The sequence below is a fragment of the Pogona vitticeps genome, chromosome 5 (genome assembly GCF_051106095.1).
Source record: "Pogona vitticeps strain Pit_001003342236 chromosome 5, PviZW2.1, whole genome shotgun sequence".
NCBI classification, from domain to species: Eukaryota; Metazoa; Chordata; class Lepidosauria; order Squamata; family Agamidae; genus Pogona; species Pogona vitticeps.
In genome coordinates, this window is record NC_135787.1 from 37548367 (window position 1) to 37565261 (window position 16895).

Below are 16895 nucleotides of genomic sequence, written 5' to 3' on the forward strand. Positions count from 1 at the left end.
AAACGGGGATGAGCACCGTCCCCTAGAGTCGAACACGACTGGACAAAAAAAATTGTCAAGGGGAACCTTTACCTTTACCTTTTATGCACTCTCAAAACCTGAATTTTATGGGACATTTCTCCTAAAACAAAATCTTTGTTTCTGTCCCCACTCATGATTTATGCAGATTTTTGGACTGATTTTTGCCAATTCTCCTCAATTTGTGGGTGTGTTCAGATTGTGCATAATGATAAGCTGGAATGTTGTAGCTGAGACATTGTGTTGATGCTCTCTGGCTAGTTATCCCACTGCAACCAAGAACAACTTAACAAATCATAGACTTTCTGTCCATGGCTTGGTTACAAGGGCATCAAAACTTGCAACTTGAATTGACTGCAAGTCAGAGAAATCAACATAGAGGGTAAGAATTCTGACTTCTTCTTCTGCCCAAATGCAGTCAGGGTGTGATGAAGCTAGCAGCTGTACTATCCCCCTGACACCTTTAAATTTAGTCTTGAACTATATCCCTGTTTACCTTTAGGGAGATGTAGCTATGTGAATTATATACCCATATATGTCACCTAAAAATATTGCTGCTTGTGGCCTGTCTTGAAATCCTAAGACAGCCACATTGCTCTTGGAACTGTTCTACTTATTTTGAGTATCTTGCTAGACCTTAAAAGATTTAACCCCAGAGTTGTGGAATTTCCCAGATCAAAATGGTCCTTCCATTGAGTTAATGTATCTTGGTTTCCTTTCAGTAGAACAGGTGAATGAGGTGTATATACCACTTGCCCTCCCGAAGTGATTGAGTCTCTAGATGTGAAAGCATAAGAGATGTTGTTATAAATTTACTGAATTTACCAGATAATTTTATCTTAAACTCTAATCACACAAGCTCCAAGCACTTTGCCTCTTCTTCTGCATTGTCAAAGTCCCCACTCCAAAGTTCCCACTGTTTTATCTATAAAGGACAGTGCAGGGCAAGTACCTTGTGAGAAATTTGATTTTTTCAGTTTGATCCAGGGCTAATGCAACCATAAAAACAGCATGAATAAGTTACTGGTGATAGGAAGAATGAACTGAATAATTTTGGGGGGAAATGCTTCCAAGATTCTTGCTTACAGTCTGTGTGTACCGAATCATTACCCATTGAAGAGGAGATCTAATTTTTCTTCCTGTGCCTTGCTCAAGTAGAAGGCAGGATTATCAGGTTCATTCTGATCAGCCAGCAACTATGGCAGGAGAAGAAAGTTTCTTTTGGCAGTTAGTCAACTGGCAAAACCAATGGCTTATCTTAACAATAGCAGCTGGATATCTCAGCAAGCAACCATTACTTGAGTCAGTCACCTAGTAATCAATTAGTAATTTTAGGATTAACTTCTGAGCCTCAGTTGCACTGCTTATATTGACTATATGCTGCAAATTTCCATCCTACTGCTGGGATTATAATAGGATGTCTACGGTGCATCAAACATGGGTCGTACTGGATGGGTCGTACTGGACTATAGATGAGATTCCGGGAGCACCTAATGTTAAGGAAGATATTTTATCAGCACATGAGTTTGGTTTTAGTGGATTGCCACAGCTAATTTCAGTCTACTTTGCACTTAAGAGATTCATAAATTCTTGCTTACTAATGCAGTGAATTTTCAGAAATGGGTATTTTGGGGAGTGTAAGGCAATATCCTGTCCCAGTCATTCTGTAATGCCTTTTTTAACCATCTTCTTTTGTTCATAGGTTGTTATCAGCACACTGAGCATGATATGTTGTTATTTGCAATTATTTTTTTAACAACAGAACACTCTTACAATATGCACTTCAGAGAGTGTTTTAACTGGAAAACTTGTCAGAGATAATTATAGGTTAAATACAATGGTGGAAAATAAATGCCTCAAAGATTTAAAGGTAAGCCATGACCCCCAAAGGAAATATAGCAATATAGCTCGAAACAACCACCATCAAAAGTACATAAGACATGAAGACCCCAGCCAAAGAGTCATCTCAAATTTGTTTGTTTCTATGCTAAAAGGATTGTTTGGAGATCTGAGAAAGCAAAAAGGTTTGCCTATCTTCTTGTTGTATAGAAAATGGTACATTATGTTCTTTTGTCTCTGGATTAGCCAGGTGAAAAGACAAGACCAAGGTGAGGCAGAAGGGGTCAGATCACTAATCAAGCTGGTAATGAAACCCTATAAAAGGTTCACTCTGACTTGGCACAGAGTCTCCATGGTGGGGGGGATGCTTTGCTCTCCTGCCCAGAGGACGGGATATGGCATTTATTTTAGAAGCCAATGGTATGCAGTCCTGTGGCTGATGGAATAGAGTGACTCTGAAGTCACCCAAGATCTTACATTATTGGGGTTTTTTTTCTGATTTTGGGAGCCCTATGGCTTTGGGTTGATGGATGAATTCTGCAGTCACAATTTGGTGTGACATCATGGCAGTAGTCCAAGTGGTTAATACGATCACATGAAAATCACAGAGGGTTATGAGACTGGTGAGAGCTTTTACACTGCGCTGTTTGAGATATAGCATTGTGTTCCAGGCTTGCCATTGTAAAGAATGAGCTGGCTGATGCCCTGTCCTGTCAACAGATCGACTGGCTCAAGACGTTGGCCTCAAAACCTCAGGCTCACCCAGAGATATTGCCTCAAGAAGTATGGAGCATTGGAGGAGTGAAGCCACAGGACAATCGGTTATCAATCGCTCCCAATACCAGGTGCACCTGGAGCTGCTTGTGAAGAACTTTTTGCCTTTTGCAGTGGAGAAGGCATGAGTAGTCAGTCCATGGCTTACAGCAGTTGACCATCTACAGCAGTACTGAGTTTACCTCCATCGCAAAAGTTTTGGCTCCCTGTACCATTAAGGGGAGAATGTCTGCTCTGGCCTTTTATGCCAAGGTGCACGGTTGCCCTGATCCAGATAGTGATTTCAGGGTCAGAAAAATGATTACATTGTTGGAGCAAATGAGAAGGCTAGGCATGTAGATAGGCACACCACTATGTCCCCCCCCCCAAATTCTTTTTCAGGTTTGGGGCAAGGTGTGTATTGACCAAGATGAGGTCAAATTATTCAAAGTAGCAACACTATGCGCAATTTTTGGGGCTTTTAGAATTAGTGAGTTGGTAAGGTAAAGGTAAAGGTAAAGGTAAAGGTTCCCCTTGACAATTTTTGTCCAGTCGTGTTTGACTCTAGGGGGCGGTGCTCATCCCCGTTTCCAAGCCATAGAGCCAGCGTTTGTCCGAAGACAATCTTCCATGGTCACATGGCCAGTGAGACTTAGAAACGGAACGCTGTTACCTTCCCACCGAAGTGGTCCCTATTTATCTACTTGCATTTGCATGCTTTCGAACCGCTAGGTTGGCGGGAGCTGGGACAAGCGACGGGCGCTCACTCCGTAGCGTGGATTCGATCTTATGACTGCTTGGTCTTCTGTCCCTGCAGCACAGGCTTCTGCGGTTTAGCCCGCAGCGCCACCGTGTCCCTAGTGAGTTGGTAAGAACATCCAAATCAGATAATTTGAGGATGATTTTGCAGATGGACGACATATAGGTCTCCAAAGACAGAGTTTTGTTTCATCTCCGCCGATCTAAGACCAATCAATCCGGAAAAAGCCAAGTTATCAGTTGGGCCGTTGTTCAGTAAGAGAGTTCTGCCCAGTTAAGGGCATTTCTGACTGTGGAGGGAAAAGGAATTTCAGCGGGGGATTTATTCCGCCATAAGGATGGCTCAGCCTTCAAGAGATACCATTTTTGGATTGTTACTTCCCATGGGCTTTAGGAAGCAGGCATTTTGGGTTGGAAATTTGGCACCCAAACAGCAGCAGCTTTATGTTATGGTGAGGAGCAGATAAGAAAGTGGGAAGGTGGTCCTCACACAGGTTCAAAACTTATGTATGTTCTCGCCCTCAATAGAGGTGGTGTTTTAAACTGATATGGTCAAAAATTGTGCCACGCTTGGTATGGAAAGCTGATTGCAATCCTAGATGCATTGACCATGCAAGGCATAGTATGAATTGTGAAGTGTGCTGAGGGCTGGACATGGTCAGTGATAAGGCATCCTGATATAAGAGGTCACCAGCAAGAACTGTACAGAAATGACAGATTTCATTTGTCTGATGTGGGTACAGGCCTATAGCTGAGGGACCTACAAGGGGGTCAAAAATTTTCAGCTTGGTTAGTGGGCTTTGGGCATATAAATAGCCCCAGGCCATGGCAGGTAGTGTGAAGAGAAGAGTTGGGGTGAGTTCATGGAGCACAAGTGGTGCAAAAATTATTTCATCTCTCAGGTAGAGTCAATGGGGCATCTGAGGTGGTTTTTTTTTTCATAAGGGGACCTCTCGGCCAACTCCCATCAATCACAGTGACAGACCATCTCTCCCCCCTTATTACAGCAATACACCCATAACAAAAAAACACCCTGATCACCATAATTACCCAATCTCCTGAAAAGGACAAAAAGCTGATCCCACAGCTACAAATACTCAACTATCCTATACCAGAATGCTGACAGAGTTCTAATTCCTGTTCTCTGAAGATGCCAGCCACAGAGACTAGTGAAACGTTCAGAAGAAAAACCTTCGGAACTTGGCCAAACAGCCCGAAAAACCTACAACAACCATTTTTGTTTTGTTTTGCTTTGCTTTTTTGCAAACTATTTCTGGTCCATTAATCTGATTGGCATGAGCTGACATTTGGTGGACTGATTTTTGGATAATCTCCCAACTTTTGGCCATGGTGGGAACTTCTTTTATATATATCTAACCTATTGTGAATTTCTTAGTTCACCAGAAATATAGATGGAAATATGCATACAGATGGTTACATTGTAGCATAGATAAAATAATATGTTGACTTAGTTATGATTTAATAATATTTACTGCTCCTTTGAGCATGGCCACAATTATGTCCCAGATACAACATATATTTGGCCACTTAACATCCTCCTGAAGTCTCAAAATCCACTTTCACTAAAGGTTTTCTTTTTAAGGATGTTGGAGGGCAGCACGCCCATCAATAATGTTATGTTATTACATATGATGTGATTTACACCTGAGTCTAATGACTTACAAAACATTTATGTTATTTTTTGGCAGTCTGAACAAATTAGCTCTGTTTTCCTGGCACAATTAGTTGTAAGCCCTTCATTTTCCTTCTGTTAAAAACTGAAGGACAAATCTGTGATAACAAAATCAAGCAGCTGAGTAGTCAACTAAGATTTCTCTTTGGAACCATTCATCATGTAAATGGTGTCTGCTTTGTTTTATGGAAATTTGAAAACAGCTTTCTGCATGATTGAGGCTTTTGTCAGGGAGACCCTCTTCAAAATGTGACAAATGTGCCTTATCTCTGTAAGATGCTGAAAAGACAGAAGTGATAAAACTTGCTATTTTAGTCCAAGAATGTACATGGATAACATTGAGAGGGGACGGAGCCCGAGCCTCAGAATAACTCCCCAGTCACATAGTCTGAGGAGATGAAAAATTATCTGAAGGTGTCAATCAAGCTTTACTTCAAAAGCATGGATTTTTTCCCTGTTTCTTTTAATGAATTAAATATATTCTACTGAATTAAGTATATACTGTTGAGACAATTTGTCTTAACAAAGGATATGTGGCTCTGTAAAGCTTGAACTCATTGAGGTTCTCATATTTCCACTTCAAAAGCTTGTTCAGTTTCATACAAACTTCCCTCTCCTCAAAATTTGCACATATATTTGTGTGCCCTTTTCAAATACCAGGTTGCCCACTTCCTGAGTGTCCAGTTAGCACCTGCACTGGGGGTCTGTACTTCCAACGTGACATGGGTGGTGGTCCTGCATGGTCATCAGGCATATGTAACTAAATCTGCTCCAGACCAATCTGGGGCACATCTTGTGAAGTAGACTAGGAATCACTTTTTTTTCCCTGTCAGGTCTACCCCACTTGCATTTAAATACTGGGGCCATTTGCTTGTAGCCCTTTTATCTCTGCCACAAAAAACTGACTCTCTAGCTATAAAGCATATTGGAATCATAGAATAGTGAAGTTGGAAGGGGCCTATAAGGCCATCAAGTCCAACCCCCTGCTTGATGCAGGAATACAAATCAAAGGATCTCTGCAAGGTCATTGTCTAAGTTTCTCTTGAATGTCTCCAGTGTTGGAGCACTCACCACATCTCGAGGTAATTGGTTCCACTTTCTTACTGCTCTAACAGGAAGGTTTTCCTGATATTCAGTCGAAGACTGGCTTCCTTTAACTTGAGCCCATTGTTACATGTCCTGCACTCTGGGATGATCAAGAACAGATCCTGCCCCTCTTCTGTATGACAGCCTTTCAGGTATTTGAAAAATGTTATCATATCACACCTTTGTCTTTTTTTCCCCTCAAGCATTCTCAAATATTGTTGTGCTTTCTAAACATGGCCAGTTCTTTCAGTCTTTCCTCACAGGACTTGGTTTTCAGCCCCCTGATCGTCCTTGTTGCCCTCCTCTGAACTTTTTCTAGTTTGTCAGCATTCTTCTTAAGTATGGGGTACAGAACTGAACACAATTCTCAAGGTGAGGCCTAACCAGTGCTGAATATATGGGAACTAGCACCTCAAAGGATTTGGAAACAATACTTCTATTAATGCATCCTAAAATACCACTTGCCTTTTTTATAGCCATATCACACTGTTGGCTCATGTTCAGCTTGTGAGCCACAACAATTCCAAGATCCTTCTCACTTGTAATATTGCTGAGCCAGGTATCCTCCATTTTGGAACTATGCATTTTGTTTATTTTTCCAAGGTGCAGTACTTTGCACTTATCCCTGTTGAATTTCATTCTGTTGTTTTCAGCCCAGTGCTCCAGCCTATCAAGATCATTTTGAATTTTTTTTCTGTCTTCCAGGATATTAGCTATTCCACCCTATTTTGTGTCATCCGCAGCTTTGACAAGTATTCCCTGCACTCCCTCATCCAAGTCATTAATATAAATGTTGAAGAGCACCGGACCCAGGACTGAGCCTTGGAGTACCCCACTTCTCACATTTGGAGAAGGAGCCGTTATAAATCACCCTCTGACAACAATTCTGTAGGCAATTGTGTATCCACCTGACACTTGATCTATCCAGCCCACACCTAGTTAGCTTGCTAATCAGGATATCATGGGGCACTGTGTCAAAAGCTTTACTAAAGTCAAGATATAATTTGTCTAAAACACTCCCTCTGTCTGTCAGGGAGGTTGCCCAATCAAAAAATGAGATCAGATTAGTTTGGCAGGATTTGTTCTTGACAAATCGTTGTTGGCTTCTAGTAATTACTGCATTGTTTTCTAGGTGCTTGCACAATGACCGCTTTATGATCTGTTCCAAAATTTTCCCTGGGATTGATGTCAGGCTGAGTGGCCTGTAATTCCCAGGTTCCTCTTGTTTGCCCTTTTTGAGAATAGGGACAGCGTTACCCTTCCTCCAGTCATCTGGCACCTCCCTCGTTTCCCATGATTTCAAGAAAATAATGGACAGCGGTTCTAAGAGTTCTTTGGCCAATTCTTTCAGTACTCTTGGATGCAGTTCATCCAAGATTTGAACTTGTTCAAAGTGGTAAGGTATTCCTTGAATATTCGTTTATGAATCTCCAGCTGCAATCCTATTCTCTTCACTTGCATTTCACAGTTGTCTAGAAGTTCATAGTCTGTCCTATGGGAAAAGACTGAGCTAAAATAGGAATTGAGCACCTCTGTTTTTTTTTTGTTGTTGTTGTCTGTTATCATTTTTCCATTTCCATTGAGCAGCTGTGCTCATCCGTTCATAGGGCTTCTGGACTTCAAACCTATGACAAGACTTTCAAGATGCACATGGCAATCATCCCTCTCTTGGGTGGGAAAAAAGCATCTGAAGCCCTAACTTCATAAGCCCTAACAGCACACAACCCACAGGGTAGAACATAGCAACTGCTTTGGATTCTTGGACATGGATAGATGGCTTATGGATAGATGGCAGGGTTCCCCCACAGCTGCTGTGAGAGTTGAATACCTATTGGAGAAGTGGCTCTGTAACTCCAACTTTGAGATACTCTTCTTCATTATGGGTATTTGAGTACTGTTTATGGAGCACTCCAGATTAGTAATGTGATGGCTATGGCTAAAAGGAATACCTATAGTTGGACCTTATAATTCTAGGGCATGTTGTTATGTCACCAGGTGAAATTTAGACAAACCAGAACAAGAAAGGAAAGGATTAGAGCTACTATTGGAATAGTCTGTGGATATGAGATTGTGCTCATTGAGAGCCATACAGGCATACCAAGCCATGAAACTTCCTGGCATTGGAACATTGTTGGGCTTCCCTGGTCAGCGCGTCCATGCATAGAGGCTGTGATCCAGATCCTCCAGCTGGTTTCTCCACTGTGGTCATCACCTCTCTGGGTCACCTGGGCAGGCCAAGGTGATGGCGGTGATGGTGATGGTGGGGGTGATGGTGATGGTGGCAATGGGGGCTGGTGAGCAAGGTAGTGGCAGTGGGAGGGCAGATATGGATCTGAACCACAATGAATCAGTTCATTTTCCATGTGGTTTGTGGTTAGCAAATCACATACCACAAACCAACACAAATTGCCATTTTTTCTGGTTCATGCTCATCTCTACTCACTGTTATGAGCTTAAATACATTTAATTGTTTTAAGCCACCTTTGGCCCTTTTTTAAGGAAAAAGGTGGGATTAAAATAGTAAATCAATAAATCAATTGTCTTTGAGGCTTATTGGTACCCAGAGCATTACTTGTCACCTCTCTGTTTTATACAAGGCTAGAAAGTGGGAAAATATTCTTATTACGAAGTTGGAGATCATTTTGACTTGTCCTGATTAACTTTGTCTCATCTTGAAATTAAGTGAAAGTAGATTCTAACAATCTTCTCAGTAAGCATTAAACATCTCAATGGTCTTGTTGGTGATGAGAAATCTCAGTAAATGTGAAAGTTACCATGATTAACAGTCTGCAAGACAGAATAAATATATCTGTGTTTCCCTAGACTTCATCGGAAATTTTATTTTTCCCTTGAGGTTACCATAAATGAAGTGGAGGTTCAGTGATGGAGTTATGAGTTATGGTTGGATGAGTTATCAGAGATAGTACTTCTGGCCTGAATTGAAAATAATGGTGAGCAAAACCTGCTCAGGTAATTTAATATTGATGCCTTTGGCTTTATTGAGAGCATCCTTCATCAGTCTGATAGCATCTCCAGATAAACCCCCTTAGTGCAAGTTGCCATTACCATAATTTTTGAACCTGTCTGCATTCTGAATTGACTTTGGCAAAATGAAATATTTTTCATTAACTAATATGACTTCTTCAAAAAGCAAACTGGGGAAAACCGAGGTCAGACAAAGTTAAATAAACACTTCAGGTATAAAATATGTCTAACTTTCTATCAAGAACATTTAAAATGTGCAATGCCATATTAGCTATATATACAGATGTCCTATACTTCAGACTGAAAGAAAATCAGAGTTAATTAGACATGAAAGAAGAAAAAGAAATGAAAAATAAAAATAAAAGAGAAGTTAAATGATCATCATAATTAGGCAGGTGAGCAACTAGATCCTTCTCTTTTTTCCTGTCCCTGTATCCTGCTTTATTCAAGATATTTCTTATCTGATGGCAAGCTCGGCAAGGCAAATGAAGATATATATACTTCACACTTTCTGCATTAAAGCTGTAGCAAAACTGCTTATTTGAAATGCTCTGCTGTTCTTTACAGAATCAGATGGGGTCAGGAAACCAGCTCAAAGCCAAATATAAATGATCTTTAAATTTTTCAATACCTTACAGCTCTGCAAACAATGGCTTATTCAAAAGAAGCCAAGAACTGATGTATCCACCTCCTCAAACACAAAGCTAAAGAGAAACCTCGGTCAAATAATTTTTGCACTGGGGAGAAAAGAAGCTTCAACTGACCAAGGGTGGTTTGTCTTCTGTATGTGCTTCATAGGATTTTAAAACAATTGCAAATCACATTAAGCATGCATGCCAGTCCATGCAGGATTGGATTCATTTGTGCATTCCCCTAACAGATGGTTGACACCATCAGCTTTGACAACATGAATCATTTGTTGGAAGGAATAGCTGCACCCTGGTAACTTCTCCTGACCCACCGGCAGCTGATTGGCACTGTCAAAATTGGCTGGCACTTCCCTGAACATCTATCAATATGTCTTCTCCTTAAAAACTCCCTTTCCCCTCTAATTTAGATTTTATAGTGAAATATAGGGCATTTGAAGATGGTGTCCATCTTCTAACGCACTGTCTAACCTCCAGAAGCAATGAAACTGGGCTGTGCCTTGCAAATCAGTTGTCAAGCAATGCTGATCGGGAAGGCAAATCCCCAGTACACAGAAAGGTCTTCGACCTACTTTGACTGACACAGATATGCTTGAATGACCCAATGGCAGGCTCTGCTAAGCAGGCAACCCCTGGGAATTGCCTGTGTCTGGGAGTGAAACGTCCATGAAGAATGTGCATGAATAAATGCTTCTATAGGCATCTACTTACATATTGCATTTCTTTTTCTTCGAACTGAGTCCTGTAACAATAAACTGTACTGTACTGTACTGTACTGAACTGAGTCAGTAACTGAAGTCCTGTTGATGCAACTTTGTGTGCACAGGACTGATGATGATATCAGTGGTGGCCTTTCTTCACCAATTAAAAGTTTACACCTCCCCCCCCCCAGCTAATATTCACTTGAATATTTTCCCATCTTGAACTATATTACTATTGTTGTTTTTATTTTATCTATGATTGTTAGCTGCCCAGATTAGATGGGCGGGGTATAAATTTAATAAATAAGTCCAAGGCTTTTCTTGATTGATTGATTGATTGATTGATTGATTGATTGATTGATTGATTGATTGATTGATTGATTGATTAACTAATGAGATCCATTCCAGTATTCATCTAGTGGATTAAACAGAGACTCGGGCTTTTTAACACCCTATATAAATTAATGAATAGAGTTTCTCTATAGTCTTGCATATAAACAAACAGTTGTTTCTGGCAAAATTGAATTCAACAAAACTTACTGTTTCCTCAAAACTCAAGTTCTATAAACTCAAGCCAAAATGCTTATGCAATCAACACTCAAATATATACTAGCTATGTTAATCATGCCACTGCCACATTGGAAGCTGATTAAGTATTGAACATTAAGAACACAAAAATCATGACTACAGAAGAACTCCTGTATTTTGTCATTTCTGATTACAGATTTGTGACAATTATGTGACTGAAGAGGTGCCTGGTTGATGTAGAATTCTGAGAGGCATTGCTGGGAGAAGATGGCATACAACATGATAGAACAGTGGTTCTCAACCTTGGGTTACTCAGGTGTTTTTGAACTGCAACTCCCAGAAATCCCAGCCAACACAGCTGGTGGTGAAGTCTTCTGGGAGTTGAAGTCCAAAAACACCTGAGTAACCCAAGGTTAAGAACCACTTAACATTAGCGAATAATGCAGGTCTTGATTTTGAAGGTGACATGTTCAGGACTCACAATTTTTCTTTCAGATGTGAAGATGTGAAAATACGGCTGGCATTTCAATTTGTAGTAGGGTCTAGTGTCTGTATCCATGTTGTATTGCCTGTTAAATATCAGGAGTTGTTTACAGATAGGATAAGGTGTCTGCAAGACAATACAGACACACCACTGAACTCCTGGAAGAGGGGAGCATTATTATCCAGGAGGGGCTGGAGTTCATTGATGAAACATGTCAATGACCTCCACAGGGACCTATAGGTTGCAACCAAGAGCAGTCTGTTATTCTCTTTGTTGGCTCTGTCTCATACTGTTGGACATAGTCCTGTTATGAATAAAATTGTGAACTATTGCACATGTTGATTAATGTGTTGCAAATTTCTAACCAATTAATAGGAAAGATTTGTAAATAATATACAAGGTCAATGAACTTATACAGGAAAACTATTCCTGTGGGCACGTTTTGGGTACATTTCTCTCTTATTATTAACATCAATAGCCTAAGGGCATGTATACTGAATATACTCAACTATAAATGTCATTCTTTTGATGATAATAAAAATAAATCTTTAGTAGCTCATTATTAGGAGAATGTCATTAGGAGAAATATGAGCATAATATTATTGAAGGGACAATTTTAAACAAGGATGTTAGGCAGAAAAGAATAAAAACAAGTCAAGCCAATTAAAAAGGTTAAATAAGGCAAATGTTCAAACTGTCAGGCCTTAATTAAAATAACATGAACAGAGTATTTATTAATACTGAAATAAATTAGAAAAGTACTGTTTTATTATAATGAGCAGATTTGTGGATTTTTGGAAAATATTTAATATATTGGCTTATATTTTTTTATTAAGCAACACTTTTTAAAATAGGCAAAAATTTGTAACGAAAAGAACTACTGTATCTGTAGTTTGGAAATTCCAGTGCCAATAGTTATACAAGCCAAGCTGAAACTGTCCAAATGTTTATCATGGCCCATCATCCATTTGGTGCCAGAGAATGCTGTTCTGTCCCTTCAGCGCTGTCTGGGGTCTGTACTGCAATGGATGCAGGAAAATGGGCTGAGGCTGAACTCAGACAAAACAGAGGTCCTGAGGGTGTGTGGACCTACTGTCAGCGGTTTGGTAAACTCCCTCTCATTGCTAAGATTGAGGTTCGGAGCTTGGGGATCCAGCGCTCACCATGGAAACTCAGGTGGCATCAGTGGTCCACACCGCCTATTCCCATCTTTGGCGGATTGCCCAGCTGCATTCCTTTCTTGACATTGGTGTACTCACCATCTTGGTCCGTGCGCTTGTAATCTCGAGATTAGATCACTGCAATGCGCTCTATTGAGATTAATGAGATTAACCTTTGAGATTAATGCGGAAACCCCAAATGGTGCAGAATGCAGTGGCCAGACTTCTTAGTGGGGTGAGGAAACATCAACATATTACTCCCATTCTGGCCGCATTGCATTGGCTGCCCATTCGATTCTGCATTGATTTCAAAGTTATAATGATTACATACAAAGCCCTAAATGGTTTAGGACCTCAATACTTGGCAGAATGCCTCCTCCCACCTAGATCTACTCGTATCACCCAATCTAGCCAGGAGAGGCAACTGAGGAGCCTAACGTCAAGGGAGGCCCGGAAAGAAAAAAAACAAGACTTTCTCGGCAGTGGCTCCGAGGCTCTGGAACACACTCCCTCCAAGATTCAGCTGGCCCCCTCGCTGGGCACTTTCAAAAACCAACTCAAGGCCTGGTTTACATAGATAGGCCTTCCCTCCGGGCACTACGTAACTTTCTCTTTTTCTCTATCTTTATCTACTTTGTTTTGTGTAAATGTTGTAAATTGTAATTTCATGTTTATTGTTTTTATTCTGCATTTTGTGAGCCACCCAGAGTAGACTACAATACATTTAAATGGGCGGCATATAAGCTCAATAAATATAAGCTATTTTTGCCCCTCTTTCCTGTTTGGTGTCAGTGAGTTGTAATGCTCTGTTGGTGCAGCAATGCAGTATCTCCCAGTTGTGTCACTGATGCACTTGCACTAAGAGAAATCCTTGTTACAAACAGCCAAGTTAATCTGCTGTTTGTAACAAACATGGATACCTCTTGCTTATGTTCTGGTGTCAATCCAGTTGTGTGAAGGGTTTGAGCCAAAGAGGATCTTAACATAGAGAAAAATAGCTGGTAAAAGACCCTATGGGCCCGAATCTTAAGATTTTTTTTTTATCATCTTGAGTATGGAGCCATTTCATGTGCTTCATGGAAATTCAAATTACCTTTTCTTCTTGAAGTGAAGCATTGGAAATAACAGCTCCCATGAACATTAGCATGGGGCATCTCTGAGCACAATCTGGCCCATAAATACATGGCTTACACAGTTTCTTATCAGCCAGTTCTCTTGATCAACTCCTGCCTTTTTCAAGTCTGTATTTGCATTCAAATGGAAGTTCTGGGAGATCTTTCAAAGCAAAGCAAAGTATGCTGCTTATATATCACCCCATAGCATTTAATGCACTGTCTGGGTAGTTGCAACTATGCAGACTACACATTGCCCCCCGGCGCTCTGGGTACTCATTTTACCAACCTTGGAAGGATAGAAGGATGAGTCAACCTTGAGCCAGCTACCTGGGATTGAACCCTGATCATGAACATAGTTTTGGCTGCAAGACAGCAGTTTAACCACTGCATCGTGAGGCTCTTTTTTCAACCTCTTTTGTAATATTAACCATGAGTGTTTGTTTGTTCATTTGTTTTAAAGCTTCTTCAAAAATCATTCACATGATCAGGACTTTAAGGATTGATTCTCGGCATTTCATATTATAAAGCTGGAGCCTTGCACGAATTTGTCATTTTATGATTGATCTGGTGAAGCGTACAGATTGGTAAATAAAAAAAAATATATAATGAAAATCCACAAGAGAAGAACCAAAACATTATTTTCAAAAAAGGCATATAAAATATCCCCCAAAACGACTCTCCAGTGAAAATTAGTCCTGCATTTAAAAACATTGTCGAAGGCTAATGGTTCCCAAATTGTTAGAAAATAGGGTGGAATTTTTTATTCTTTTTTCCTTATCGAGCTATTTCCTGTTAAAGAACAGCAGAGTTAAAATGCTATGCATTTTTTAAAAATCCACAGTTGCTACATTTGCACTGTTCAAAATGGAGAAGAAGAAATGACATTGGTAAATTGATACTTAGGAATAATTCCACCTTCTTATTTTAAAATAAGAAAGGTCTCCTTGTGGCATTTCTTTTATGGTTCTCATCAAGATGCTATTTCCTTTCTTAAATATTTTCCACAATCAGTTACTGCAGGCAGCGCATTACCAAGTTCCCACACTGTGCCTTGGGTGGGGTTTAAGGTGTGAGTTTGATGATAATATTCATCCTGAAATGCCACTGCCTACTGGGTACAGCTGTTATTATTTTAATAGAATGTATACTTAAAACTAAGGAAAGCCTTTTTAGAAGAGCTGCATTTATCAAACTTAATAGCCGGCGGTGGGTGACACAGGCCACATTTTAAAAATCCACTCTTGTCAAGAACTGACTTGAAATGAAACACCTCATGTTGTGATGTTTATTTTTCTTTATTTCTTTCTCGAAGTTGCTTAAGTTAAAGATCACATTTCTGCTATTTGTTTTGTTTTGTAAGGTTAATCAGTAATATCCAACAGTTCATTTTTACAATTGTGAAAGGAGAAATTTGGAATTTTATCACACTCTGTGTGATAAAAAAATGCCATTCATGGATGAACAGGAAAGAAACAGCCTTCATTGGCCTAAAACCCAGCTTCTGTTAATGCAATGGACCTTGCTTTCCCACCTCTCTACCTTCTTATTGCCTATGTTGCCTGAAAACATGCTCTGTTGATGTTTTCAGCCCTTCAGAGCAAGTTTTGAGGTTATGAGGAGTTATGATGGGAGAGGAAGTCATTATCCTCCCAGTTCTTTTTACAGAATCAGTTCCATTAGCAGATTTCAGCAGAATCTATTAGATTCTGGACCATAGAGAAGGCTGACCCCTGAAGAATTGATGCTTTTAAATTGTGGTGCTGGAGGAGACTCTTGAGAGTCCCCTGGTCTGCAAGGAGAACAAACCTATCCATTTTGAAGGAAATCAACCCTGAATTCTCACTGGAAGGACAGATCCTGAAGCTGAGGCTCCAATACTTTGGTCATCTCATGGGAAGATAAGACTCCCAGGAAAAGACCCTGATGTTGGGAAAATGTGAAGGGAAGAGGAGAAGGGAACAACAGAGGACAAGATGGTTGGACAGTCACTGTAGCTACCAATATGAATTTGACCCAACTCCGGGAGGCAGTGGAAGACAAGGAGGCCTGGCATGGTGTGGTCCATGGGGTCACGAAGAGTCACACATGACTTAACAACTAAACAACAACAATTGGATTCTGGCCTCAGATTGCTCAGTGGGTAAGAATAACTTGCCATTGAAATAACTGGGTAGACTTCTTAATGTTAGGGATATTTGTGGAGTATGTAAGAGATCATAGTGTCACAATGTTACATTTTGAATGCACACAGTGTTAAAATAATTAAGAGGATGTAGAAAAAGCAGCCTTGAAAAATCTACATTGTGTTTCTGAAATGAAGTTTGAACAGCAAAGTACTAGAAATTGCAAAAAGAATCAGACAGCTCTCCAGCCAAGTCTGTAAGCAAGGTCACTGTAGACTAACAAAATAATTTATTTCATGGCTGACAGTTGGGTGTAAACAACGGAGAGAACTGAAAGGGTATTGAGATAGTTGCTTTGAATTATGTAAAATGTTGTAAAGTATTAATGTGCCCAGCAGGTGGCATCTGCAGATCTAGTAACTTCCTTTGCCTCTGTTCTGATCTGTCCAGTGATTTAGTCTCAGAGCATTCTGCTGGCCTAGGAAGTATGAACCTCTGCTAGTCAAAATAACAACATCTATCATAATGGTGGCAGCTTGCCAGGTTCTGATTTATAGGAGCTGTATTTTGTGATGCCGGTAAAAACAATAGAAATGTTCATTATAAATCTTTGACTGTATATAAAACCTCTGGAAGTTATAACAATAGCCCAAGTCAGTTGTTTACAGTTGAAGGAAATGTAAACATCCAAGAGAAATATAAGTATAGAAAGGCAAAAGACTCATACAGGCAATACAAAGCATAACAACATGCTATGTCACACACACCGGATAGCAACAAAACTGAGAAAATGTTTATTGAAGATATGAGGCAAAATATCTCCCTCTCTGGAGGACTAACACTACATTACTTTGCTGGGTTTTTTTACTTTTTAAGGAAAACCTCCCTTTTTAGTCTGCTGCTTTGACCTTTCTCTCTGAATATCTCCCTCCCCCATCTATGAATGTAGGCAATAGTTCATTTTGCAAGGCTGCTGCTCGCTAGCTTAGACCAAACACATTCAG